This window comes from Ambystoma mexicanum, chromosome 13 (assembly GCF_040938575.1).
Source record: "Ambystoma mexicanum isolate Mex_15411 chromosome 13, UKY_AmexF1_1, whole genome shotgun sequence".
Classification (NCBI taxonomy): domain Eukaryota; kingdom Metazoa; phylum Chordata; class Amphibia; order Caudata; family Ambystomatidae; genus Ambystoma; species Ambystoma mexicanum.
In genome coordinates, this window is record NC_090938.1 from 315178455 (window position 1) to 315205851 (window position 27397).

General features: G+C 47.4%; 1 protein-coding gene across 11 annotated transcripts in view; it reads left to right on the forward strand.

Annotated features, from left to right (window-relative positions):
• SDR39U1 (short chain dehydrogenase/reductase family 39U member 1) overlaps window positions 1-27397 on the forward strand; it is a 2065420-nt gene that overhangs the window by 323834 nt on the left and 1714189 nt on the right. The window contains exon 1 of one of the 11 annotated variants that reach the window (XM_069633777.1): window positions 6949-7018. The exons of the other annotated variants lie outside the window; for them this stretch is intronic. The gene's annotated coding sequence lies outside the window, so the exon portion shown is untranslated. Of the gene's footprint in view, window positions 1-6948; window positions 7019-27397 lie in introns of those variants that run through there. 11 annotated transcript variants of the gene reach the window in all.

The window sequence follows — 27397 nt, forward strand, 5'->3', positions numbered from 1 at the left end:
GTGCCAAAATTGCTTGAAGTCTGGGTTGAATCACTTTCCCAATCCCTGTGCGAGGCACTCATTACTGTTCTCCCCAAACCGGGCAAACCCCTCGATGAGTGTGGATCCTTGTCACTTATAAACACAGACACGAAAATATTTGCAAAGGTGTTAGCGAGCAGATTTCTTCCAATTGCGTACCTGGTGCACGAGCACCAAATCGGCTTTGTCCCAGCTTGCTCAACTGCCCTTAACATCCGACGGCTCTTCGATGTCATATCCAGGATTGACCCCCAAGCAGACGCAGTTGCGCTGGACGCCCAGAAGGCGTTCGACATTGTGTCCTGGAAGTATATGTGGGCAGTCCTCAAAAAAATAGGGATGGGCCCGGGAATGCTGTCATATATTAAACTATTGTCCTAGTCAATTCCCAGACATCTTCACCCTTCAGACTATACAGGGGTACCCGACAGGGCTGCCCCTTCTCTCCTAGCCTATTCGCGTTAGTCATCGAACCTATGGCCGACAGTGTCAGAGCTTGCCACACCCGGAAGGGTATACGCCTGCAGGGCATGCCTGAAATAATATCACTGTATGCGGATGATGTATTGTTGTACATTAGAGATCTGTCTACGCACCTGGATCCCATTATCCATGACATCACAAAAATAGGTACCTTCTCGGGTTTCACCATCAACTACTCTAAATCGAAGATATTCCCTCTCACTGCAGCCACTCAGCAGCCTACCAGCAAGTTCCCTCTTCGGTGGTCCCCAGGTGCTATCAAATATCGAGGGGTTCAGGTATCTCTGCCTCGCTCCTCCCTTTTGGAGGACAACTATACTGCTGCAGCTCGGCTCATAGAATCCAAAATGGCTAGATGGCGCAATTTCCCACTTTCCTTAGCGGGCAAGCTCTCGTTGATAAAAATGTTAGTGGTTCCCATACTCCTTTACATCTTTGTCAATGTCCCGATCTGGCCGGGGAAGCATTATTTCGTAAGGCTCCACTCCACATTCACCCAATTCCTCTGGCATTCCGGCGCGGTTCAAAAGAAGTGGCAACACATGACTCTCCCTTATGAGAGAGGGGGCTTTATGCCTGGTCTCACATGATACTGGATTGCTGCACAAGCCCAGCACGCCACACACTGGTATAAGTTCCCAACTGCACCCCGCCATGTGAAACTCGCAGCAGAGGAATACCGTGCGGATGCCCCAGCTGACCCAGTGGCCACTACAATTGCTGCATGGAATAGTCTATTGCGCCCTCAGCCTGAACACCGGCCATACTACTAAGTGGTTACCATTATGGCAATTCCCTGGCCTTGCCCCACGTATGACAAACTACTTGCCCAACACTGGCAGGGCCTGGGATACCAAGTACTGGCAGACTTATACCCTGAAGGCAAATTCATTACCCCTCAGACTTGGCGCCTGGGCCACTCACGCTCCATTCTAGAATTACTGCAGTATTTTAGGCTGAGAGCCGCGGTCCGTGACATGTGGCCATCTTACCCAGACGAGCCTCCAGATTCACTACATCGTTAACTCAGCAGATGGCAGGGGCATTGTTTCTTCGTTATAGAAATTGTTACTGGAAAAAGCTGAGAATGATCCCCCCGGCCCGCGTGTGGAATGGGCGGAGGAGCTAGGCTTGGAGATTAGATAGTTTTTGGCAGAAAATATGTTTACACACTCGTAGGGTCTCACTCAATTTTAGATTCCGCTGTATACAATATAAACTTCTCAACCGCCTATACTGCACGCCACACAAGGTGGCGAAATTTGCGTGCAATCAGATACACTGCTGCCCAAGATGTAAATTAGAAAATGCCGACCACATGCACATGTTCTGGTCCTGCAGGGCACTGGGCAAGTTCTGGAGTGCGGTGACTGAGGCCCTTTCAGAAATAGTTGAGACCACTGTGGTTCTCGACCCGCAGGCTGTTCCATTTGGGGTTTGGGAAGGAGAAGGTGTGGGAGATGTCCACATTTTTTAATATGAGTGTTATGGTGGCTAAAAAATGCATACTGCAATGTTGGAAACGTCGCTCTCCCCCCACGTTTGAAATGTGGTTGAGAGCGCTCACATGGACACAAACATGCGAGGAGGAATATATCAACTCCCTTCCAGAGCACTCCCGCCCAAGAAATGTATGGACGCACTTCTGCAGCTACTTTAGCAGCATGGAGAATGCAGGGCCCCACTCTCCTCCTCTGCTGGGCGCACAGGATTAATAATGACTCCTACTCGGACATAAAACTGGGCGGATTGCTCACCCCTCTGCACATTTCCTAGATGTAATATAAGAGCAAATACTGTGATTGTAACTGCTTTTGTACTGTGTTGTGTACCTGCTACTGCTTCTTGCCAATAAAGAAAAGTTTTTAAAAAAAACACGTTGCAGTACTATTCCCCTGGGCAGCCATCTGACTTTTGTGTGAAAGAGCAAACCATCATGTTCTGACCCCATTTCTGCACAAACAATTGCAAAGAGATGTGCTTGTCGGCTGTGCTTTGATGGCATTAACTATTTTTACAGCTGAACGGAGTACATCAGAAAGTTCATTGTCCATATTCCGAGCAGCAAGCACTGTGAATTATGCAGTGTGTCCATGCAACATGTGGAGCAACTGCTAACACTTTGGCCTTCACCTCCTGATCTATCGCCACACATTGAAGGCGCGCCATCTGTGCAGATTCCTACGCAGGCTTCTCATCTCACAGTGGCTGCTCATAAAATAATGTACAATGTCAAACAGTTCTGATGCTGTTGCCATGGTATTAACCCCTTAAGTGCCAAGGACGAGGTATCTCGTCTTTGGGATTACTTCCAGGGTGCCAAGGACGAGATAGCATGTCCTTTTTGGCACCTTGTTTTGTGCGATCGCTCAAAACTGTAATCCAACCCCCGGTCTATGTGAGGGGGGGTGGGGTGGGGGGGGGGGAGTCCCCCCTCACTGCCAGGGGGCTGGATTACCTTCAACTTCACGTTGGCGTGCGTAAAGCACAACAACGTGAAAGTAATTTCACTGCGGCAGCCATTTCAGGCTGCCGCGATGAAAAGAGAAGGTAAGCTCCCTTCTCCCTCTCCCATCATCTCCGGCTGTATTTCAAGCCGGGGATCGAGGAAGGTGTCGTTGGAAAGGGGAGAATCTCCCCTTTCCAACAATACCTTGTGTGACAGCATTACTGGTCACGGATCGGGCGCAGAGCGCTCAATCCGTGGCTAGCAGTGCCACTAGACACCAGGGATGTCTTTTGAATGTGGGGGGGGGGGGTGGGGGCTGCTTACAGTAAGCCACCAGGGATTTATTTTACAGAAAAGGGTGGTGGTCCTCTCCCCCGCACCCAAGGGGAAATGGGGGCACCCATTGTAGCCCTCCCTGGGGGCAGATATCTGCCCCTAGGAAGGGGCATCGGACCCCCGGGAGGGCTGCATGAGATGTACCCCACTTTTCCACCCCAGGGAGGGCTGATTGAGATGGCCCCCTTTCATTTGGTGTGGGGGGGGGGGAGAGGGCCACCCCCCTTTACATTGGAAAATTCCCCGGAGGTTTAGGGTGCCCCTCAGCCCCGCGCTAAAGTGTAGTGTACCATTTTCAATGTTTTTCTTTGTTTAACAAACTTTCCTTGGTGCAGAGGGACACATTGGTGTGCCAATCTGGCCCCAGGGTGCCCAAGCCTTACTCTCCCACCCACTGGGGGGCAGTCCCAAAAATGTTGTGGCGCTCTCCCCTGCCACCCCAAATGGAGGGGGGGTGTACCTCAGGCAGCCGTTTGTAGTAGGCCCAGGGAGGCCTGCATGAGGTGACCCTGCCACCCATTTGGATGAGGGGGGGAAGAGGGCCACCACAAAATGGCAGACAGGCCCCCCAATGGGTGGGGCAGTAGATTTTGGGCACCCTGGGGGCAGAATGGCACAGTATTGGGCCCATCTGCGCCAAGGGGAGTTGGGTAACCAAAAGGAAAAAAGTGAAAATGGTAGACAGCATTTTAGGGAGGGCTGTGGGGCACCCCAAACAGATGGGGAATTTTCTAATGGGAAGGGGTGGTGGCCCCCCCACCCACAATGTCATGCAGCCCTCCCTGGGGGTAGATATCTGCTCCTAGGAAGGGACACCTGACCCCAGGGAGGAGTGCAGGACAGCCCCCCACATATCTGCCCCCAGGGAGGGTTACATGAGATGCGCCGCCCCTCCAATTGGGGTGGGGGTGGAGAGGTGCACCCCCGTTCACATTACAAAATTACCTGGCGGTGTAGGGTGCCCCTCAGCCCCGCCTAAAGTGCAGCCTGCCATTTTCAATTTTTTTTCTTTGTTTACCAAACTTGCCTTGGCGCAGATGGGCACATTGGTTTGCCAATCTGCCCCCAGGATGCCCAATCCCTACTGCCCCATCCATTGGGGGGCCTGTTTTACGTTTTGGGTGGGCTTCTCCCCCCACCCCAAATGGAGTGTGGGGGGCACCTCATGCAGCCCTCCCTGGGGGCAGATATCTGCCCGTAGGAAGGGGCAAATGTGTTTTCACTAGGGGGGGTGAGGTTCAGTAGACCACCAGGGAAGGCTTGCAAGGGGCGGGCATGCTTGGAAAATGTGTAGATTTGTTTTTGCTGGGGTGACCGTAGGTAATGCATGTTTTTTGTTTTGTTTACAGCTTTTTCTACGCGAGCAGCTGCAATGTTATGCAAGTACTGTTTTTTTAATTATTCTATGGTTAGGGCCCACTGTCAGTAGGGTGGGTGAGACTGGGGCTGGATTGTTGGTGGTGTGGGTGGGAATGGGCCATCTGGGCAGATATTTTGGTGGGCTGGGACACAACTGCATGGGCAGGCCACAAATTGCCCCCCATACCGGCAGAACATTGGTGTTTCCCTGGGAGCAGATGCCTCCCATGTGGGTTGTCCATCTGCAAGTCCAGGCTGCACCTCTGGCTGTGCTACGTTACAGGTGTCCCCTCTGGGGATGAACGTGGATCCTGCCGGGGCTCCCTGGAGCTGCCGCTGTGCTTCGGAGACGGTACACCAACATGGTACAAGGATGTCCAAGGCCAGGGACATCCCATCTAACCGTCCTGGAGTTGCGGCAGGGCTGCATTACAGCTTTTCCCTTTGGGGAGGTATTGGCACACTGCCGGGACTCCCTAGTAGGGAGAAGCTGTAACGCAGGGCAGCCAGAGCTCCAGCAAAGTCGGCGGTAATATCCCTGGCCTTGGGCACCCTTCTCCCATGTGGGTCTTTGCTGGGAGTTCTGGGTAATAAATTCTGGGCCGATTTGCCTAAGTCGGACCTCTGTGGATTCCCACGGGTGTCCTCTTTTGGGAAATGCATGGGGTTCCCTGTTTTCCTTGCTGGCTTTGACACCCTAGCCCCAAATCTGTAGGTTGCCCACATGAACAAAATGTGGTATGCCGAAAGGCTTGGAATTACCAGTGGGTTACCCTTTTCCTTTTGCGCCCTGGTAGGTGCACCCACACATGTGAGGTACTGTTTTCGTCGGGACACCTGTGGGAATGTGGGAAGGTATGACATCTGTTGTTGTCGACGTTGTTGTCGACGTGTTTCGGTGAGTAGACAGAGGGAAATGTCTCTGACATTGGCTGGAAATAAAGACAATTCTCAGACATTTCGCTCTGGCCACCCACCTAAACACACCGCCAACAACACATGGCCTACCTTCCCGCGTCCCCCCACGTGTCCTGACGAAGACGGTACCGCACATGTGTGGGTGCACCTACCTGGGCACCAAGAGGAAAGCCGAAAACACGGCTAACCCCAAGTCCTTTCCAACAGCTGAATTTCATGATTTTTTCAGAAGGGCACACCATACAGATATGGGCCTAGGGTGTCCAAGCCACGAAGGAAAACTGGGTACCCCATGCATTTCTGAAAGGAGGACACCCGTATGAATCCACTGAGGTCTGACTTGCGCAAATCGCCCCAGAATTTATTACCCAGAACCCCTGCCAAAGTCCAAATTTGGGGCAAAAAAACAATTTCCGCACATTTTAATCTGGTCACCTACCGAAACACGCCGCCAACAACACATGGCCTACTATCCTGCGTTCCCACGTATGTCCCAATGAAAACAGTACCTCAAATGTGTTGGTGCACCTACCGGGGTGCAAAGGGCGAATCAAAAAACATGGGTAAACCCAACTCTTTTCGCACAGCAGGATTGCAGGATTTTGACTCATGTGCACACCATACGGATTTGGGCCTAGGGTGTCCAAGCCACCAAGGAAAACTGGGAACACCATGCATTTCTGAAAAGAGGACACCCGTGGGAATGCACAGAGGTCTGAATTGCGTGAAGCGGCAGAGAATTTATTAGCCACAATCCCTGAAAAAATGTGATATTTGGTGGGGGAAAAAACACAATGTTCACTTTGTCGGGGTTTCTAGGTAATAACATCTGGGCTGATTAGCGCAAGTCAGACCTCTGCGGATTACCACGGGTGTCCTCTTTTCGGAAATGCATGGGGTTCCCTGTTTTCCTTGGTGGCTTGGACACCTATGGCCCATATCTATATGGTGTGCCCTTCTGAAAAAATCATGAAATTCAGCTGTCGGAAAAGACTTGGGGTTAGCCGTGTTTTGGGCTTTCCCCTTGGCGCCCAGGTAGGTGCACCCACGCATGAGGTACTGTTTTCATCGTGACACGTGTGGGAACGCGGGAAGGTATGACATTTGTTGTTTGTGTGGTTTTCATAACGCTTCGACACATTTGCTAGTGCCCTTTGTCAAACAACCCTTTCATTTCCCAAATGGGCCCTACATTTAGTCGCTGCTTTAGGCACCATACACTTTTGTAACCTGCACAAGTCACCTACCCTTGAAAAGGTCTGCCTGTGCTATCAACTAGAACAGAGGCCCCCACGCCTAATTTTTCCTAGTGTTTCTGAGCACTTTATTTATTGTTCATTTATATAAACACCACTTATCTTTTTGAAAGGAAAAGAAAAGCAGGAACCTCGTGCCAGCATGCAACCCCGGAGTTGATGGACGCAATCTGAAGGAGGATCACTGAAGCTGCAGGTGAGTATTATTTATTGTTGGAGGAAATGGCACCTTCCAACTGCATTGGCTCTCAATCAGCCAGATTACGCCAGCAGCACAACTTGTGATCCTTGAAAAATGCAAGCTCAGAGAAGTTGGCTGCCATGGATTGGCCCACCCACCCTATTACCCCTCTCATCTCAAAGTAGGGCAGGAAACCATTATGTCACTAATGAGCTATCATTAGTTATTTCCTGCTCTGCATTCAGATGGGAGGGGCTAGTCATCCTGGCAAAAGGTGTGTGCCTTTTCTTTTGTCTTCAATAAATAGGCTCTTAATGTACTCTGAGGCCCCACAAAGGCCAGGCGTCTGTTGCACTAAGCATGTGTGGCAGGGGCCATGGATGGGGCGGCTGCTTGTTGATAAAGAAACAGCACGATCCTTTTGTAATTTAGCCTGTTTTTGTTTTTTTCTTTTCAGGCTGTGGGTGCACGCTCCCCTGGGCATGAGGCTGCGGCCCACCAGAGGGGCGCGCCCCACAGTTTGAATACCACTGGTCTAGAGAGAGGGCGCTAGAGAGCCGTCCAAGATGGCAGCTCACTAGAGAGCTCCGCACCGATCCCGAGAAAGATCCTGATAAAATAGCTTCATACACCCCCGAATCCCCCTCCATCGGTCACGATATCGTGTTCCAAGACTCAAACGTCTGACGGATACCAATTTCAACGCCATCCGCCAACATCCTGGTCAACGCAGCGGCGGCGGAGGCGAGGCCGCGGCGGGGCTGCACTTCGGCGACGGGGCATTCGATCCTCCAGCAACATCCCCACCAAAGCGACCACCACCGGAGTCAACCGAGGAGCAGGCTGCCGAGCAAAGAGAGCGGTGCCCGGGTCCCTTGGAGGTGGTGCCTGCGGCGGGCCAGAAATCCACAGACCGAGAATAGCAGAGGCAGCTGAGAACCCGCCCAGCCTACCTGCGTCATCGGGCCTCCGGACGGACAGGGCGCTGCCGCTCGCCTCCAACTAGCGGGGCCCCCGAGACCCAGCCGGAGAGGAGAGGGAATGAACCTGGACACACCGCCAGCACCAGGTAGGAGAGACGCCGCCCCTGCCTCGCCCACCCCGCCCCAGGTCTCAAGCCCAGCCTGCACATCCCTGTACGGCTGCCCGACCCCATGGGAGTGACGATCCACAAGCCTCCGACTCCTCAAAATCCCAACGGCTCCAGCCCCAGCCCCACCTCCAGCGAACGATCCGCCAACATCGAAGGCCGCTGTCAGACACCCTGCACGACGAACAGGCGAGAGGCCCACACAGCTACCCCATCCAGGCCCTCTGGCCCAGCCGAGGAAGTACATTAAAGCTCACGGTGTGCTACAAACTCTCAAGCTCCCCAAACCCAAACGCCCCCGGGCCCCACCATCGCCAAAACGCCCTGCCAGCAGTTCCCCAATCGCGAACAAGGAACACAGCGAAAAAATTCACCGCTTAGGCCCGCACCGCACTGCGATAACTCCACGGCAGCGGCGGATGCGTGGAAGGCTCCGGCTGTTATTCTGAAACCCGACGGCGGGGCCCGACAACCACAGGTCCACATAAATATCACTCACGCCACCCACAATCTTCCGCCAAAACCACACAAGTCCGGTAGCACCCCCGGGGCCAGTCGAGTGGGCCCTCTACATCCAGCGGCGTAAATTCAAATGGCATGCGCTCATCCGAGTTGGAAGCCACGCCGCCGGCCCAGCAAAGTCAAGAATCCATACCAGTATGGGCAAAACAGACAAATCACAGCGAAAATGAATGTTCGAAACCGGGGCCATAGCCAAAACTCCCAAGCAGACGAATCGAGAGATGGCGCCATCGCCAAGCATGGAACAGGAAACCGAATCGACACCCCCCCAATCTCTCGACATACGAGAAATACTGCTCGAACTCAAAACAGGCATAGGCAATCTTGATGCCAAAATTGATACCCTCTCATCCAAAGTTGACCAAATACAACACCGCCTTGATAAACACGGCGAGAGGCTCGACACCGTTGAACAGAGCATCTCCGATCTTGAAGATAACGCCACATCCCTGTCCTTCAAAGTGTCATCACTAGAGCGCCAGTAAAAGAAATTGTCGCCAAAAACGAAGACTTAGAAGGGCGCAGCCGCCGCAACATTAGGCTGGTGGGATCAGTGAGCAACAAAATCCTGCAAAAATGGAAGACTTCGTGGAACAACTATGCAAAGAAATCTTCGGAGCAACCACCTTCTCGCCACTATTTGTGGTTGAAAGGGCCCACAGGATCCCAACCAACCGTCCAATACCAGGAACGGCACCTCGCCCTATTATCGCCAAACTGCTGAATTTCAGAGACCGCGATCTAATAATCAGGCTGGCCAGGGACAAAGGCGACATTCAATTTGATGGTGACAAAATCTAAATCTTCCCTGATTTCTCACCGGTGGTGCAAGCGTCCCGCAGAGCCTTCGGTGGAGATAAACGTCGCCTCCGAAAGGAACAAATCCAATATTCAATGCTTTTTCCAGCCAAATTACGCATCCTCCATGCTGAAAAAACTCAATTCTTCACGTCACCAGAAGAAGCCAACATCTTTCTCGACAATATTGGATGTTGCCCATTACATGAAATGCCTAGACCACGAAGGAGAGAGAGGAACGGGAGCGATCCGCCCTGAAAAGTGCTCCACATTCAGCTGGATTTAGGGGATCGGAAAATGAGCAAAAGTCAGTTACATACACCTCGGGATGGGTGTTTCTTGGAGGGCACCAGCGCCCTGTGCACAGCACTGTTCAGTTATCTAGGGAGGGGTCATCTTTGGGCGGGTTGGGGGTTGCCCGACAGGGAGGGGAAAAGGGGAGATGGGACTCAAGTTGGGGAAAGAGTTCCCAGAAGAAACAAGCCAGCAGTTTAAGACATGCACCGACCGGGGCCAAAACCAGCCCCACCCGAACCCGACCGGGACCAACGTCTCCACCTCGAATATACAAATATCCTTTTCGAATCCACATGCACTCAAGAAAAGCCACTTTAAGCACCCATAATCACCAAACAGTAATAGAGCAGCAGAAACAACACAGCAACTCTAAGCAAATTCAAACTAGCTACATGGAAGATTAAAGGGGGCAACCAGCCTTCCAAAACCAGGAAGTTGTTACACTATCTCCGTTGTCATAACGTCGATGTGGCCGTCATCCAAGAGACGCATTTACGACCTAACTCAGAAAATCACTGGGCAAAAACATGGGGATGCCACAGATACTTCGCCTCGTTTTCATCATACGCAAGAGGAGTCAACATACTTATTAACAAAACAACAAACTTCAGGCTTATTCAGACTCTGAGGGACTCTGAAGGGAGAACACTGCTCGTCCACGGAACCATAGACAGGGAAGAAATAATCATGATCAACTCCTATGGCCCCAATATCGATGGCCCCAACAATTTCAACTGGTTCCAGACCCACATTGCATCAAACGGGGAAGCCACAATAATATGGGGTGGTGATCTAAACACCCCGCTCGATCCACGCACAGACAAAACGCACAAGACAACCGCCCCTCCCTCCAAGGTGAGTATGTAAATAACCGAAATCTGCAAAGCACACAATCTCATTGACATATGGAGAAGCAAACACTGCGACTCTCAGGAGTTCACTTTCTACTCCTGGGTACACAAATCCAGCTCGAGACTCGACTACATCCTCGTGTCGGCTCTTAATAGATTCCAATGGGGCGAATGCCAAATCCTACCCAGGTCCATCTCAGACCATTCAGCGGTCACCTTAGTGTGCACAACATCTCAGAGTGACTTCACCAGGCCCCAATGGAGATTCAAGCCCAGAGCCCTCCAAGATCAACTCTTTGCCGATGAATTACGCTCTGAACTGAATACATTCCTTGAGACACAAACGAAGGCACAGTAGCTTCGCCGGGAACACTCTGGGAGACGCTGACATGTTTTATCAGAGGAGTGTGCCTAGCAAAAGAAAATGGAATCCTAAAGAGGTTAAGGAAAGAATTAAACACATGCGAAAATCGCCTCAAAACACTTGAACAAGCATCAAGTCACAAATACTCCCAGCTCGCTAGCTGCACTCGAGGCAGAATTGGAAACCTGCAGATCACTAGCAGACAGAGAAGCCAAATTCCTAGCAAGCCACCACAAAATCCGCCAGTATGCGAAGGGCAACGACCCGGTGCACTGCTTGCAAGACTAATCACCGCAGAACGAAAACCCACGACAGTTTAGGCGGCGTTGGACACGTCGGGAACCCTTGTGTACTCTGAAGACGATATATTGGAAACATTCCGCAAATTTTACCAAAATCTATACGACTCCAATTATTCCAGGGAACCCACCGAAATAACAGAATACCTAAATACAACCGAACTATATTGGACGAGTGCCGAGTTACTGAGCCGTTGAACGCACCCATCACTACGGCAGAGATCCAAGAAGTCATCAAAGAATTACCGAGTACCAAAGCCCCAGGACCGGACGGCCTAACAGGTGAATTTTACAAATTTTCTGCAGATATTCTAGTCCTGCTCCTACTCCAGGTCTACGAAGAAGCCATAGTCAAAGACCAACTACCACCAACCCTTTACACGGCGAATATCATTCTCCTACACAAAACAGGTAAACCCAAGGAAGATTGCGCCTCTTACAGGCCCATATCGTTAATAAATTTGTATAACAAAATCTTTGCAAAAATCCTGACTAGAAGGTTGATGCCACTCATGCCCGCAATGGTTCTGGCGGACCAAGCGGGATTCGTTCCACGTAGAAACACATCATTCGGCCTCAGAAGAATGTTTGGAGTAATGGAGGCCCTCAACCCAGAAAACCAAGCGGTAGCAGTGCTTCTTGACGCCGAGAAAGCGTTTGACTCTGTGGAATGGCCCTTTCTATTTGCAATATTAGAACGAATGGGCCTCGGCAAACGATTCATCCAAATGATAGGCCTCCTCTACAAATACCCAACATCTAAAATTAAACTTGGAAATAAAAGCTTCTCCGAAATCCTCTTGTGCAGAGGGACAAGACAGGGCTGCCCGCTATCAGCATTGCTCTTCACCCTGGTCATGGAACCCCTAGCGTCTGACCTAAGGCTTTATCATCTGCACAGAGGTCTCGCCTTCGGCCCGCACAAATTGGTGGTTTCACTTTATGCCGACAACATAGCACTCTTCCTTTGCGACCCATACAACAACCTGAATCCGGTGATGCGAGCAGTCCTCAAATTCGGCAACTTCTCAGGACTAAAAATTAATAATGCAAAATCGATAATTTTCCCTCTCAAAGAATAAACCAAAGAATTCCAGGTCGACTTTGGCTTCCACTGGCAACACTCGAAGGTCCGTTACCTGGGGATCCTCCTGTCCAGAACCAGCACTGACATCATGCAAGACAACTACGAGACGACACTCGACACCATCCAAACTAAAGTGAACAGATGGAAAACGCTTCCCCTCACACTTTGGGGCAGAGTGTCCCCAGCGAAAATGGTAATCCTCCCCAAACTACTCTACCTCTTTACAAACATCCCTCTACTACTCACGCAAACATTCTTACGACGAATCAAGTCCATCCCTCTTGGCCTCGTCTGGGCAGGCAAGGTTGCCCGAATAGCACACAGCATTATGATCCTGCCCATAATACAAGGCGGACTGGCTCTATCCAATATAGAAGGCTACTACTGGGCAGCGCAAGCCCAGTTCCTGAGCCATTGGTATGCAACACACTTCATCCGGCCACATGTGCAAATCGAAAGAGCTCTGGCAACATCCTATCTACTTCGCGCAGTCATACTTGACGAACCACCGACACCTTCAACACCAATGAACACATTAGTTACGACGCACATGATTTGGAAGAAAATCGCCAAAAGAAACAGAATCCAAACCACATATTCTCCTCTCCTTCTGGTGAGAAGCATTCCAGGGATACCTATAACATCTGAAAAAGTGTTCCAGCTTTGGACCAAGAAACTGCAAATCCACTCATTGGGCGATCTGTTTCCGAATGGCTCGTTCCTGTCGATTCAAGAAGCCTATGACAAAGGTGGAAACAACGCCCTTGACGTCTTCATGTACTACCGAACGCGACACGCCATGCAGACCAACTTTGCTACATTCCCACTCCAACCGCCTACTTGGCCACTGCTCCATGGAGTAATACAAGCCCAAGGTGATGGCCACCTGGTGTCAAATATCTACAAAGCCCTGCTAACAGAAAAACTCACTTGCTGCTTAAAAGCTCGAACAAGGTGGGAAAGAGCTCTGAACATTACGATACTCGACGAAGACTGGTCATACATACTTCGACTCACAAAGAAAGTGGCAATAAACACAAGGTACAAACATATTCACTTCAACTTTGTCCATCAGGTCTACCACACTCCAGTAAAACTACACACCCAGAGGACGACAATATCTGCCTCCTGCTCTCGCTGCGGGCACTCGGAAGCCGACTTTGTCCACCTGGCATGGTCGTGCCCCGAAATAGGAGCGTTCTGGACAGCAGTCCTAGAGAAAATCTCAGCTATAATCGGAGTGCAACTAGAACCCGACCCAACACTGACCATGCTGGGCCTAACCAACCAACTACCAGAACATACCAGAAAACTGGCGAACATACTTTTGGTCCTGGCATGCAGACGAATAGCTTGCAACTGGGGCAGAGGACCGCCACCAAAACTAAAGCAAGGGCTCCATGATGTCACCTACTGTCAAGATGTCGAAATGAACTACTTACGAACTCTGCCCCTCCACACACGCCCCCCAGATATCTGGGGCCTCTACATAGCATACCTGTTAAATGCAGATGATGAATCGATTTCACAGTCTCCACCACCATACAAAACTGTCACGAGCAACCGGATACCTCAATAGCAGCCACGAGTGCCGAACAACGAAAACACTAGAACTGATAAACTGAGCTAAATATCAAGCGGGGATTGTTCCGAGGGAGGGTGGGGGGGGGGGTAAGGGGTCTCGTTGACCGGTGCACGGTCTTGTAATGTCTTATCTTATCATTGTTGTAAAACCAATAAAGAAAGTTACAAAAAAAAAGAATAACACTGCTCTAGACGAAGAAGTGTTTTTATATGGAGTGACCGTTTTATTATTATGGTTACCTAAATTGGCAGGTAAAATAATAAGTATGCCTGATATATTTTTGTTCAGGCCAGAAACTCCTATGGATAATGAGGAAGGGCAAGTTATTCCTTCGGAATTAGAAGAAGTAGTGGTAAGAAAAGAAAAGAAAGGGTGATGCTTCATGGGACAGACGATTAGGGAAGGAGGATGGAAAACGGTGATAGCCCTTAATGAAGGATATAGATTGACAGACTTGACAGATGAAGAACTGTTTAGGGAGGACTTTTCAGATGATGAGTTAGTATTCCTTATAATTCTCACTTATTGGATTAAAGTTGAGAACATAGAGATACCACAGAGAATGTCGTTGGTAAAAACAAAACCACAATTATTTCAGGAAGACTTGGAAAAGGTGGCAAGTATTTTATGGACAGCAAGTCCCTATGACTTCGGCCTAGTGACTGGAATAGGAGCAATGAAAATTGAGCTTAAACCATGAGCTATTTTTCCACGTGCAAAACAGTATCCAAAGTCCAGAGAAGCAGGTGAGCGGACATTCGAAACTATATCTGCTCTAATGAAACCAGGCATTCTAGTACCATCAGATTCTCCATGCAACACATCTGTGTACCCTGTAAAAAATCAAAGGTGGGCCGTGGAGATTCATACAAGATCTTAACCCCCTAAATCAAGTAGTCGAAGCAGAGTTTCCTTTAGTTCCAAACCCTGCAACAATATTGTGCAATATGCCTTCAACAGCCAGGTATTTTACTCTTGTCGATTTGAAAAATGCATTTTTCTCAATTCCTGTACACGAAGACTCACAGGATTTGGCTTCCTTTTCATATAGAACGATTTGTCTGAAACATACTCATTTGCCTCAGGAGTACTGTGAGTCCCATTCTATTTTTAATAGAGTCCTTCAGGTGGACTTGTGAAATGTTCAGCTTGAACGAAGCATAATTCAATACGTGGATGACATTTTATTGTGCAGTGAGACAGAAGAAAAATGTAGCGAAGACTGACAAACTTAAGACAATACTCGCAGAGAAAGTGTACAAAGTAGACAAAGAAAAATTATAGAATTGTCAAGAATAAATATTATACATAGGACAGCTAATCTCGCATGAAGGAAGAAAAGTGATACCTGAAAAAGCAGAACCCATTATGAGAACCGTACAGCCAAAAATGGTGAGACAAATGCAACAATTTTTAGATCTATTCAATTATTGCATCTTTGACTGCAGTACATATATTTGACCACTGTTAAAGGCACTTAAAGAGGCACAAGTGGCTAAAACTAAATTGGTATGGACAGAAGACATGACTGAAGAATTTGATGAATTAAAAAAAACACGATTAGTACAGCTCCTATATTAGGTATTCCAAATTACAGTGAAGAATTTAACTTATTTTTCCATTCAAATGGAGAAGTCATGACAGCCGCCCTTACACAGAAAACGACATTATGGTCATAAACCTTTAACTTATTAGAGTGGGATTTAAGATCCAGTTATAAAAGGACACCATCCCTGTGGCAGCTGCTGCATTTGCAATAGAAAAGTCTTAAAGAATAACCATGGAAAGTTCTTTTTAGAGCATGCATCATTTTCAATTTTAGAAAACCCAAAAATACACTGACTACTCGAAGAGCATCGGGGTACGAGGTAATTATCTCAAACCTTGCGTTCAAAATTCTTAGGTGCAGCACAGTAAATCCAGCAACGTTTGTAGCTGAACCAGTGGGAGAATATGACAATGTGCATGACTCATACACTGAATGTTACAATGGTATTCCCCATGTTGGAGAGAATTCCCTATGCAGAAGATAAGTTGTTTTCAGTGATGGTTCATCTAGAATCGATCAAATAAACAGGGCGAGACACTCAGGATCAGCAGTAAAACTGACCCGAGGAGGTACATTTGAAGTATTGATAAGTAGAAGATTGCCGTCAACTTATTCACCACAGGCTGCAGAATTAGCTGCGCTTATTGATGCACTACTAAGTTTTGAGGAAGTGGCTGTGTACTCGGACTCCGCCTATGTGACGTCACCCGTACATGCAGGCCTGTTATGTTGGAAAAGGAGGGGCTTACTCCATGCAGACGGCACTCCAGTGTAACATGCAGGGCTAATAGCCAAGCTCATTGAAGCTTTGAGCTTTCCACAAGCCATCGTGAAATGCGCAGCACATTCAAAAAGAAAAGATTTAATCTCTTGCAGGAGCGAAGCCGCAAACTTAGAGGCCCAACGTGCCGCATATTATTCAACCATATTTGAAAGTGAGACAAAAGTTGAAAGGAAAGCGGCAGGGCAATGCATGTTGGTTAAAGAAGGATTTAATATAACGTCCATTGTGCAGTTAATTGAGATACAAGGACGAGCATTGCAAGAAGAAAAAACTTTGGAAAAAGCGGGGGTGTTCTTTTTCCCCCTTGGAGGCAGGATGTAGTACAGGAAAGCCAGTTCTGCCTCTAGCATTGTTGAGAGTAGCATTTGAGCAGCTCCATTACCCAGTGCATGTGACTCGAGAGAGTCTAGCTGCTACAATAGCAGAAGACTGGTTTGTACTGAACCTCTGTGAACATGTGGCACAGTTCATTGTACACTGCATTGTCTGCCAGAAATGTACGGCAGGACACACCCTGCAAACCATGAGGTGTAATCCCTAGACCTAATGGCCCCTTCCAACATCTCCATATAGATCAAGGTTGTTTTATGACCTGATTTAATTAAACCGTAATCGTGGAACATATTTCCTAGATTTATTTTGCATTTGTTAGGCGCCTATATAGTAAGTCAATACTGTTTCAAAGCACCCACAGTGCAATGGGGAGGGAACATGGGATTGAAGACAATGATTACAGTGGAAGATAAAGACAAACCTAGGCTTTGTGAGTATTCAGAACGTGCAAGTGCAGTGAGAAGACAGGGGTTAGGGGAGTGGGGGCAAGTGATGGAATGTCTGTGCTCGTGGGTGAGCAGCAGATGAAGTGCAGAGTATGCTAAGTGATATGCGGCCTGGAGAAAGTGCAAGCCTACAGGAGTGAGGCCGGTGGGTGCTGAGAGGTAGGCAGAGGCTGGGACAATTGCAATTGAGTATGGGAGGCCAGGACCCCACAGGGATACTTAAGGGCTCTGGTGACCAATCGCAGCGGCTGTGAGATTAGCAGAGGAGGGAAGAAGGGAAGGAGATGGTGAAGAGGAAGGTCTTCATCTTGAGCAGGACTTCCTCAAGTTCTGGAAGCTTCTGAAGAGGAAGGGGGAGGCTGTTCCATAAGAGGGAACCTGCTGAAGAAATTGATCGGCCTCTGGCCCTCTGTTTAGCAAAATGCTTTACACACAGAGAATTGGTGCCAGAGGACTGCAGAGGTCTAGAGGGAGAGTATTTAATAAGAGAAAGTTGCAGACTTCGTGATTCCAGACAGCTTTGTGGATGATGCAGAGGGATTTGAATTTCAACCGTGCTACAACTGGGAGCCAGTGAAGAATTTTTAGGGCAGGAGAGATGCAGTCCCTGGGTTTAAGGCCAATTTGAAGTCTTGCTGCCCTATTCTGGATTAGCTGAAGGGGTCGTAAAGAGAAGAAGGTAGATTCAGGAGAAGGCTATTGCAGAAGTCAAGCCTAGAGAAAACCAGGGCTCGGGCAACATTGAGCTTCCGGGGGAATGTGAGCAAAGGGAGAATCCCTTTGAGAAGGAAGAGTAGAAAGTGGGACTTCTTGGCAATGTCCTGAGTGTGAGGGAGAAAGAAGGGAGACGAGTTGAAGATGACTCCAAGGTTTCTGGCTTCAGAGGAAGTGGCGGGGTGAGGCCATGGAGGCTGGCCAGAGTGAGGGGAAATAAAGAGGGAGCAGAGGTTCCAATGGTTAATGATCTCAGTCTTACTGGCATTGAGGCAGAGATCATTGGAGGTACACCAGGACTGGATGGCAGATAGGCAGTCGAGGATGAAGGGAGATGCAAGAGGTTCAGCAGGATGTTTGAAAAAGAGTTGTCATCTGCATAGCACTGGAATTTTGTGCAGAAGGAAGAAATGAGGCGTGCTAGCTGAGCAACGTAAGTGTTGAAAAGCCAGGGGCAGAGGTTTGAGCCCTGGGGGATTCCACAGGTGGAGAAGCAAGTAGGTGAGGAGAAAGTGCCCAAAATGACTTGGGACGAACAGTCGGTTAGGAAGAAGGTGCGCCAATCCAGTGCCTGCTCCAAGATACCAAGGTGACCATGCAGCAATTTAATGAGGATGGAATGGTTAACCGTATCAAAGGCAGAGGAGAGATTGAGTAGGGTGAGGACAGCTGGAGAGTTAGAGTGAAGAGATGCAAGCAGTTCTTCACAGGTGTTGAGAAGAGCAGTATCCGAGCCTCTGGATGCTCGGAATCCAGATTGATGGTCATGTGAGACACTGAGAAGAGTTCCAGTTTTGAAAGAAAAAATTACATTTTTTTTAATCTTCATCTATGATACCTATTATTACATTAGTATGTACATTCTTGGTTATTCTTTCGTCTTACATTTCTGAAACATATCCAGCTTTTACCCAAAGGGGAATAAACATGGTTGCATTTTTGGAGAACAGTTGGATCATTTGGAGAACGATCATTGAAACAATACTCCATTTCTGATATAGAATTGATTAAAAAGGTGATAATACGTTTGCATATTTATACAATGGAGAAGCTTTAACAGTTAAGAGATTCATTGCCTTCTAGGAAATCAGTAGGCTTTTTTATGATATTAACAATGATATCAATCAGTACTATGACTTGTGTTTCCCTCCTTATTAAAATGGCCTTCAGAAATGTTATAAATGATGATAGCATAATGAAGGATACAGAAATATCTACTGCTGTCTCTGCCAAAGATATAATGGCCTGATTTCATAATATAACAATCCACCTGTTTTGACATAAAAGAGCAAGTGGGGAAGATTGTGAAACTTTAAACACATATTTAGATGAGGCAGTACATTTAGAAAATAACCTATGGCACCAGCACATGAAAGAAGTGGGAAGAACAACGTCGGGTGAAAGCTGTTATTCATGATCCTTGATGCCCTATGCCTTGGGAACATCCAAAATAGTCATAGCTACAGAAGTATCAATTAAAAAGGCACACTGTGATGCTCCTTGCATTTTGCCTAACCACATGGCAATTCCAGCGAAGAAGAATAGTATCAGTCTGGCTGAATAGGAATACAAATCTGAGAGAAGACGACTATGCACAGGATACAGAATCAAGAGAAAACCAACACAGTGCATCGAAATTATCAAATATGACCAAACTGGAATTAATGTTTTATTGTTGTTTGAAAGCTTTATTTCGACCATAAGATCATAAAAGCCACAGTAATTAAAGAATATATATGACATTCTAACCAATCAATTTAGCACATGGAATATTACATTGGAACAAAGTTAAGAACAAGTTAAAAAAATCCTAGACAAACACTAATAAAAGAGAAAAATAAACCCTTATCAAGTTTAAACAGCAACAATCATAAAAACTTGTCTGCGTCAATGCAGGCCATCTATATATCAATAGAAAGAGAAGGGAAACAAAAAGATACATGTCAGGTGAAACACCACCACAAGGGAGTAGAGTAGACTCGCAGCCACCGACATTAATCATTACATTCACGTTTTCCCATGTCGGATAGGTCGAGCCCGCCTTAGGTACTTGCTGGTTGCAAAAACTGCTGGGTTATCTGCTGCGTTAAGACAAACTGCCATCGCCTCACCCACTTGTCTGCAGTTACGCAGGTGCCACAATGGTTTCTGAAAACGTTTTCTTAAAGGCAGTGGAACCAGGCACAGTACCATTGCAAAATGTTCAAAGTCCTCAATAGCCCCACTGCACTTAGAGCATGTGGTGATAATATCACTATTACAAACAAACACAGTGTTCAGAGCCTTTCATCAAAGAGCTGCCCCCGCTTGCTTGCATCAGGTTGCACTGTTAATACTTGGAATTGTTCTAAGTGTTTGTAATTCCGATTGTTGTCTACAGTACATCCCCCCTGAAGAATTTCCCGTCAATAATTCTATTGAAGAACTATGGGAATGAAACATGTCGGGTTTCTCTGGCTGTGAGGTAACTGTCACGGTTTTAATTAGGCATTAAGAGCTGCTGTCTACTTAGAAGTAATAATAGGATCTCAATATTAATGTAATAGATCCATAATTAGACATCAGATTTGTATTCGTACTTAAGATGCTAATGTTGCATATTGTGTATTTTCTATGTGTTGTTTAGTATGCAATTGGATGTGTGTTTGTAATATTAATAACCTTTAATGAGTAATATTGATTACTTTAATTGCTTTGCTGCTTTTCTGTGTATTAAAGGTGCAAGTGTTTCTTTTTATGTTTAACACAGAACCCCTTTAGTTCTATCTTTGGTGTTTTGTTTTCTTTCCTTACCTTTTTTATATTTTTTCATCTAAGTTTTGGTTTGTTGCTCCACATATATGAATTACTGTGGTGAAATGCTGGTTGTATATATATAAAAAAAAATGTTAATATGGAATGAATTTTGTAATAAAGTATATATTTTTTCAATGACAGCTGTGAGTGCAATTTGTTGCAACTCAGGAGGATAGGTCGTTAGGTATCCAAACCATTGATTTTGGATCCTTAAGGGTGAGGACTTGAGAGGAGCTAGGACCTTTTGTTTGTAATAGTATGAGTTTCATTGGGCATTGTCCTAGGCCTCTTTCTACAAAAAAAACCAGTCCTTTGTAGTTCTTTGATAATATCACTATGCCATCTATGTCCTACTGATGCTCTTGGGAGAATACCAAAATTACATTTTTATGTAGAGGGATTGCTTGTTCTTCGGGTCCACATAATCGAGGTAATCCTCGTACACTACTGATGGTTTGAAATTTAAATAACCCGCCACTAATGAAGAACTAGACGCCTTTGTGACTACATCGGTTTGAAATTTATCATGAGCGGGCTGCTTTACTATTTCCTTCGACTGGATGGTTGAGCTTGGGTTACACCAGAGTGGCCCGAGATCAAGGGCCTCTAAAGTCTTCTTCACGCGCATCACCCACTGCAAGGACAAACCACCCTGCTGTGATATCACATCAGTCAATGCTTCCCTGACTTTGACTAAGTTAGGTTAGCCCTCAACCAAACCAAGAACAATACAGGGCACAGCCAACAAATGGACTCAATACCCTGTAACCCCCATCTCATACAAGACCAACTTATTGGGCGCGCTGCATGGCTGACAGAGAATGTTCTCCAAAAATCCATTCTCCACTACTACAAGTGAGTGAATCTCTGCATGCCCCCATAATTCTGCCCCATAAATAGCAGTCTTATAGGCTTCCAAGGAAACTCGGACCGCACCATTACCATGTTCCCTAGTGAACCTAGCCAAAACGCCACCATACCTTGCTACGGCAATCCTCGCTTTTTCCAACTGCATAGACCAATTGACAGAGGCCATCACCCTGACCCCCCAGATAGTCGTAGAACGCTACTTGCTCAACTTCGCCTTCATCCAGGGTCAGAGTGAGGCCTCTGCCTGCCCTCCTGTGGTTAGTATTAAAAACCATTGATTTTGTCTTTGACACATTTTGCACCAAGCCACTTGTCTTGCAGAATCTAACAAGAGTTTCCAGTTGGCTGTGAACATCAACCGAGTCAGGGACAATGGGACTGCATTGTCCACAAGCATCAATTTTGTCATCTGCCAGGGTTGGTGTGTCAGATTGTAAGGCAAGAAGTTCTTTAATAACCCCATGTATTAAAATAGAAAACAACATGGGGGCCAATACACACCCTTGTCTCCACTTTGAACCTTTCCATTGTTCTACCGTCCATCCCCCTGCAAACCTCAGACGTATTTCCTGTATAGAGGCTTTGGATCGCATTCAAGCGGGGTATAGGAATCCCAAGCCCACCCCCCAAAAAGTGAAGAAGAAATACGAATATGTTGGGAGAGAGGAAAATTGCAAATAAAGGGGACAGTGCTTACTCCGGAAGGTTGGGCCGGAGCATTGATTGTGTGCAAAACAATGGCATTAACCAGACAATGGGAAGCAGTTGTGATGAATGCAGAAAAGGAGTGTAAAGACCAGTGGCTTAAAATTACGGACTTGGGTCGATGATGAGGGGGGGCAACCATTACATATATTGCCCCTAAAGAATGCATTCTTGTGCTTCAGAAGTAATGGCAAACTAAAAGTGGGAGAAAACAACAAGTGTGGCCGAATTCTGATGTACCAGGCATGAAAGATAGAACCGCAGTCCTGATGGATCGTTATTGGGCCTATGGAACAAGAGCATATATAAAGTTACCACCACACTGGGGAGGACTTCTTTGTTCATTAGTACTGGTGAGCATACCAGCCTTGGTAGTACCGCAGAGCGAGCTACATATGGTAGACTTCCGAAGATAAATGCACACCTGAGGAAGAGAATATCACCTCATAGAAACCGACAAAAAAGATAAGTATTTCTTTTTTGTCTTTTCTTTTTTTAACTCTTTTTTTTATTAGCTTCTTTTCTTAAACCGAACTGGCACCCTTGTGCCAACATCAACATACAACTCCAAACATTGGTTCTAATTACATGCATTGAATCACATTGTACTTTTCTGGGTACAGTAAAGTTGTGTGCTACATTTACTGATCATCTGGGAAGGCACCATCTATTACCGTCAATGGATAACCTTCACTACCATACAATGCGGTATTTTACCCCTCTTCTGCAAGCCATTATGCTAGATCGGCCCCAACATTAACAACGCCTTTAACCCATTGAAGGACTGTGTCGGTTGTTCCTCTGGGTCCTGTGGCTCCTCAAGGGGTTGCAGTGGGTGTCCCCTTGGGTCGTGAGATTGCTTTATCCAGTAGTGTATGTATGGGTCCCGGATGTCGGCGGGGTCAGCCCAGGGATTTAGCAATTTACCATATTCTAATTCCTTATCAATACAGTATGGGATGTCAGTGTGCCATTGGTGTAGCATTGGAGATTGTGTCCCGCTCCATGACGTAGCCACACGTCTCCTGGCCAGGAACAAGAGCAGCCCTGCTAGTTTCCACATATTTCCCCGGATTGGTTTGGTATATCCTAGAAGTGCGGTCAGTGGGTTCCGGGCCACCCCCTTTCCCACCCACTGTCTCAAACACTTGTCCCCAGAAGACGGAGATCTGTGGCCGGTTCCAGACCAGGTGCAGAAAATCCACTAATGTGCTGTGGCATCTTGCACACCTGTCTGAAACGTCAGGGCAGAATCGGTGCACCTGGGCTGGCATAAGCTAGAACTGGTCTAGACATTTAAATTGTATCCGCGCATATTTGACATTAACTGCCACTTTCTTTGTACCTTTGCAGCAGTACTTCCAGACTTCACGCTCTATAGCATGTCCCAATGTTAGCTCCCATTTCTCACAGGGGGAGGTGCCCGACTTGCGCCTGGTGGTGAGACACATTGTGTACAGTGTGGAAACTACCTTCTCCTTGCACGCACCTCTAAGTGCTTTATCAAGTATTGGGGCTATTTTCAGTTGCATGGGATAAAACGGGAACAGTTGCCTCATAGTTACGTAGCTTGAAATATAGGAATACATCCAGGGCCGAGAGCTCTCCTATGTCCTGTGGCTCTGTCAGTGTTATGGATTGTCTGCTTGGGAACTCCTCCCGGAAGCAGGTCTGTGCCAGATGTTTTGTAAAGTTGTCATAGCACTTTTTGCTGGAGAGAGCGACCTCAGGGATATAAATTATAGGCAGTTCTGGGGCATAGATGCCCCCCCCATACCCTCTCCTCCATCCCCCTCTGTTTTCCGTTCAATTTTGGCCCAGGCCCAGCAGGTTAATTCCATCATATTGTTAGCTCTGTACGCCCTGCCGGGCACAGTCAGGATGATGGACCGCAGGAGAAACGGCGACCCCACCGCTCTCTCCACCTCTACATGCTCCTGGTCTCCTCGGTATCTGAACCAATAGAGGTTTAATCCTGCCTGTGCTACATTGTAATAAGTGTCGAAGTCGGGCTGCCCCTCGTATATTGGTTCTATCAGTTTTTCCCATGGTATTCTGGCCTCTTTCCCAGCCCATACAAATGTCGTCATTGCCCACCTCAGGTCCTTAAAGTAATCCCTGGGTTGCAGCAGCTGGACATTTTGAAACACATGTTAATGTTAAAGGATATTTGTACAGTGCACTATCACCACCGGAGTGGTCCCCTGGCGCTCTGGCAGCTCTGAAAAAGGGAAGGGTGGGTGGGCGAGTTAGTTAGTGGGAATAAGCTGGAAAAGTGCAAGAGAGCAGTGACGTGCTGTTGGCGGCCTCAACCCGGTTAACTCTGTTGGCTGGGCTTGGGGTGTTTCTGGTCAGTAGTCGTGTGTTTTTGTGCGAGTCTGTGTGGTTTGTTTTGTTGTTGCAGTGTAGTGAAGTTTGTGCAGATTGTTGTGGTTGTTTTTGGTTAGAGTTTGAGAGGTGTATGCAGAGGGGTGAAATTGTTAGTGGATTGGTTAATTGGCATTGCTGTCTGGAAGCGAGGTGCTAAACTTCGTATTCTCTCCAGGTGGGGTGCGCAAGCATCTGTGCGTCTCCATCCAGATCTGGGACCGTCCGACACTCGCAGTCCCTTCCACACATGACGTCCACTCACATTCATAATCTTGCCCAAGTTCGGCCCTAGCCACCTCTGTCAAACCTGTCTGTATGCGGGGCAAGCAGGCGTTTGTGAGTCCCTTCAAATCTGGCCCAGAGAGCATTCCCAATCCAGTCAATGCGGCATGGGTCAGTTAAGGCTACTCCATCCATATGTGGCAGAGGTCAGCATTCATCATCTTATTCAGTTTCTCATGCAGGTTACCGCTCACAGCCCCTTCAAAGCGTGGCACATGCCAATGCTTGCAATTACGTCCAGGGGCGGCACTTGCCATCATTCACAACTCCATCCGTTCTCGGCCCATGCCAATGTCCACAATTTAGTTCAAGTGTGGCAAGTGCCAACATTCACACACCTCTAATCAAATATGATACCTGGTAGCAATTATGGAGCGGGTGAGGTTGTTGGCTGGAGTTTGCTAGGGATGCTGATTTCTGTCCTCATGGGTGTCGCTTGTGTCCTATTTGACCTAGCATCATCTCTCTTGTTGTAGTAGGAGTTTCCTTTAGTCGGTTCTCGATGTTGTCAGTGTCATCCTAAATTCTGTCATCCTGTTCTTTGTGTTTCCCGTTTGATTGTTTAGCTTTTCAATTTGAATCTGTGATGTTGAAGAGCCAGGTTTTTAGTAGTTTTCTGAATTGTAGGTGGTCTTTGGTGTTTATTTCTTTCGGGATGTTCCAGGTTTTTGAGGCTAGGTGTGAGAAGGAGCCCCCACGTTTTTTCTTAAGGTATGGTTTTTGTTCCAGGAGGAATTCATTGCTTGATCTGAGGAGTCTCATTGGCTTGTAGATTATTTTGTTTTGTAGGAATTCAGCTCCCTGTCCGCTGATTGCCCTGTGTGTTATGCACATTGGGCCTCATTATACGTTTGGTGGTAGCCTTGCCGGTAATACCGGCTGGCTGCCGCCAAATTTCCAAAGAATTCCGGCACCCGCGAATGGCCAATTAACGGGTCATTACGGGCCTGCCGGACCCGGTAATTGCCCATTCGCTGGCACTGGAATGGAATGCTCCTCATTCCCATTCAGGCCCCATAGGGCTCATTCGGAATGGGGTGGTTGGATGCACCGGCACCATTCACAATGGTGCCGTTGCATCCAACATGCTGTGCTCACGGTTGCCGCTCTGCCCGCCAGGTCAGACCTGGCGAGCAGAAAGGAACCCGCGAGCACAACTCGTAGTTTGCCGGTCTGGGAACTACGTTACTGGCAAGCTTACCAGTACCGTAGTTCCCGAACCGGCAAACTTATGAGGCCCATTGTTTTGAAGGTGATGCAGTGTTTTCAGTGCTGGAGTGGTGTGGTCTCTTCTGGATGGTTTCAGAAGGAGTCTGGCTGCTGTATTTTGGATGCATTGTAGTTTCTTCAGAAGGTATTCTGGCATACCGAGATAGAGGCTGTTTGTGTAGTCGATTCTTGACATGATGAGGGCGACGATTGGGAGTGTTTTGTGGGTGAAGGTGGGGAAAGGTAAGATTCTTCTTGTTGTCTGAAGGCGGAAGAAGCCTTTCTTGATTATTGCATTTATTTGTGGTTCTAAGGTTAGGGGGTTGTCCATCAGGACTCTCAGATTTTTTACTACCTTAGACGGTGTTGGTGCGGTTCTCATTTCCGTTGGTAATGGAATGTAGGTGGTGTTCTCTTTGTTTTTGGATATAATCATGATTTCTGTCTTTCCCGAGTTGATTTTCAAGTTGTTGGCGTTCATCCAGTTAAAGACTTCTTTTAGACACTCGATTAGGGTTCAGTGATCGGCTTGAGTGTCTTGGACTTTGTAGATGATTTGAGTGTTGTCTGCGTAGTTGTAGCATGTAATTTTGTATTTTTTGAAGATTCTGATTACTAGAGTCTGGTAGATGTTGAAGTACAGTGGTGATAGTGAGGACCCTTGTGTTACTCCAGTCGTTAACTCGTGGGGTGGATTTGAAGGGTTTTATCCATACGGTTTCTGTTCTATCTACTAGGAAGGACTTAATCCAGAGTAATGCCATGTCTGTTATGCCCATGTCTTCTAGTCGTTTGGTTAGGGTGTCATGGCTAACTGTGTCGAAGGCTGCAGAGAAGTCGAGCAGAATCAGAGCTGAGGTGGTGTTGGAGTCTGCGTTTGTTTTTAGGTCGTCCCAGATGGATAGTCGTGTTGTTTCTGCTCATCTTGCAGGTCTGAAACCAACTAGTGCTTGGTCTAGCAGGTGGTGTTTTTCTACATGTTCTTGGGTTAATTTGTATACATAGGTTTCAAGGAGTTTTGCTGGGTAGGTAATGTTTGCAATCGGTCTGTAGTTGCAGAGGTCTTCTACGTCGCCACTTGTGTTCTTTAGAAGCGGTTTGATATATGCTGATTTGAAGCATCTTGATACAGTTCCTGGTGCTAGTGAGAGATTTAGGAGGTTTCTGTAGTATTCTGATGGCGTTCCTTGTGCAAGGATTTATTTGTAGATGTCAGGGGGGCAGGAATCTATGGGTGATTCTGCTTTCTTGATGTGTTTTACTAGCAAGACGAATGCCTCTGCTGATATTTCAGGGAAGTTTTGGAGTTTGTGCTGTGGCTCTGGGTTAGGTCTGGTTGGTTGAATGTTATGGTCGGATGTCGTTGATTTTGTTCTTGAAGTGGTCTGCCAAGTCGTTGCAAAGTTTCTCTGAGGGGGTTGGAGTGTTGTCGCAGCCGGATGG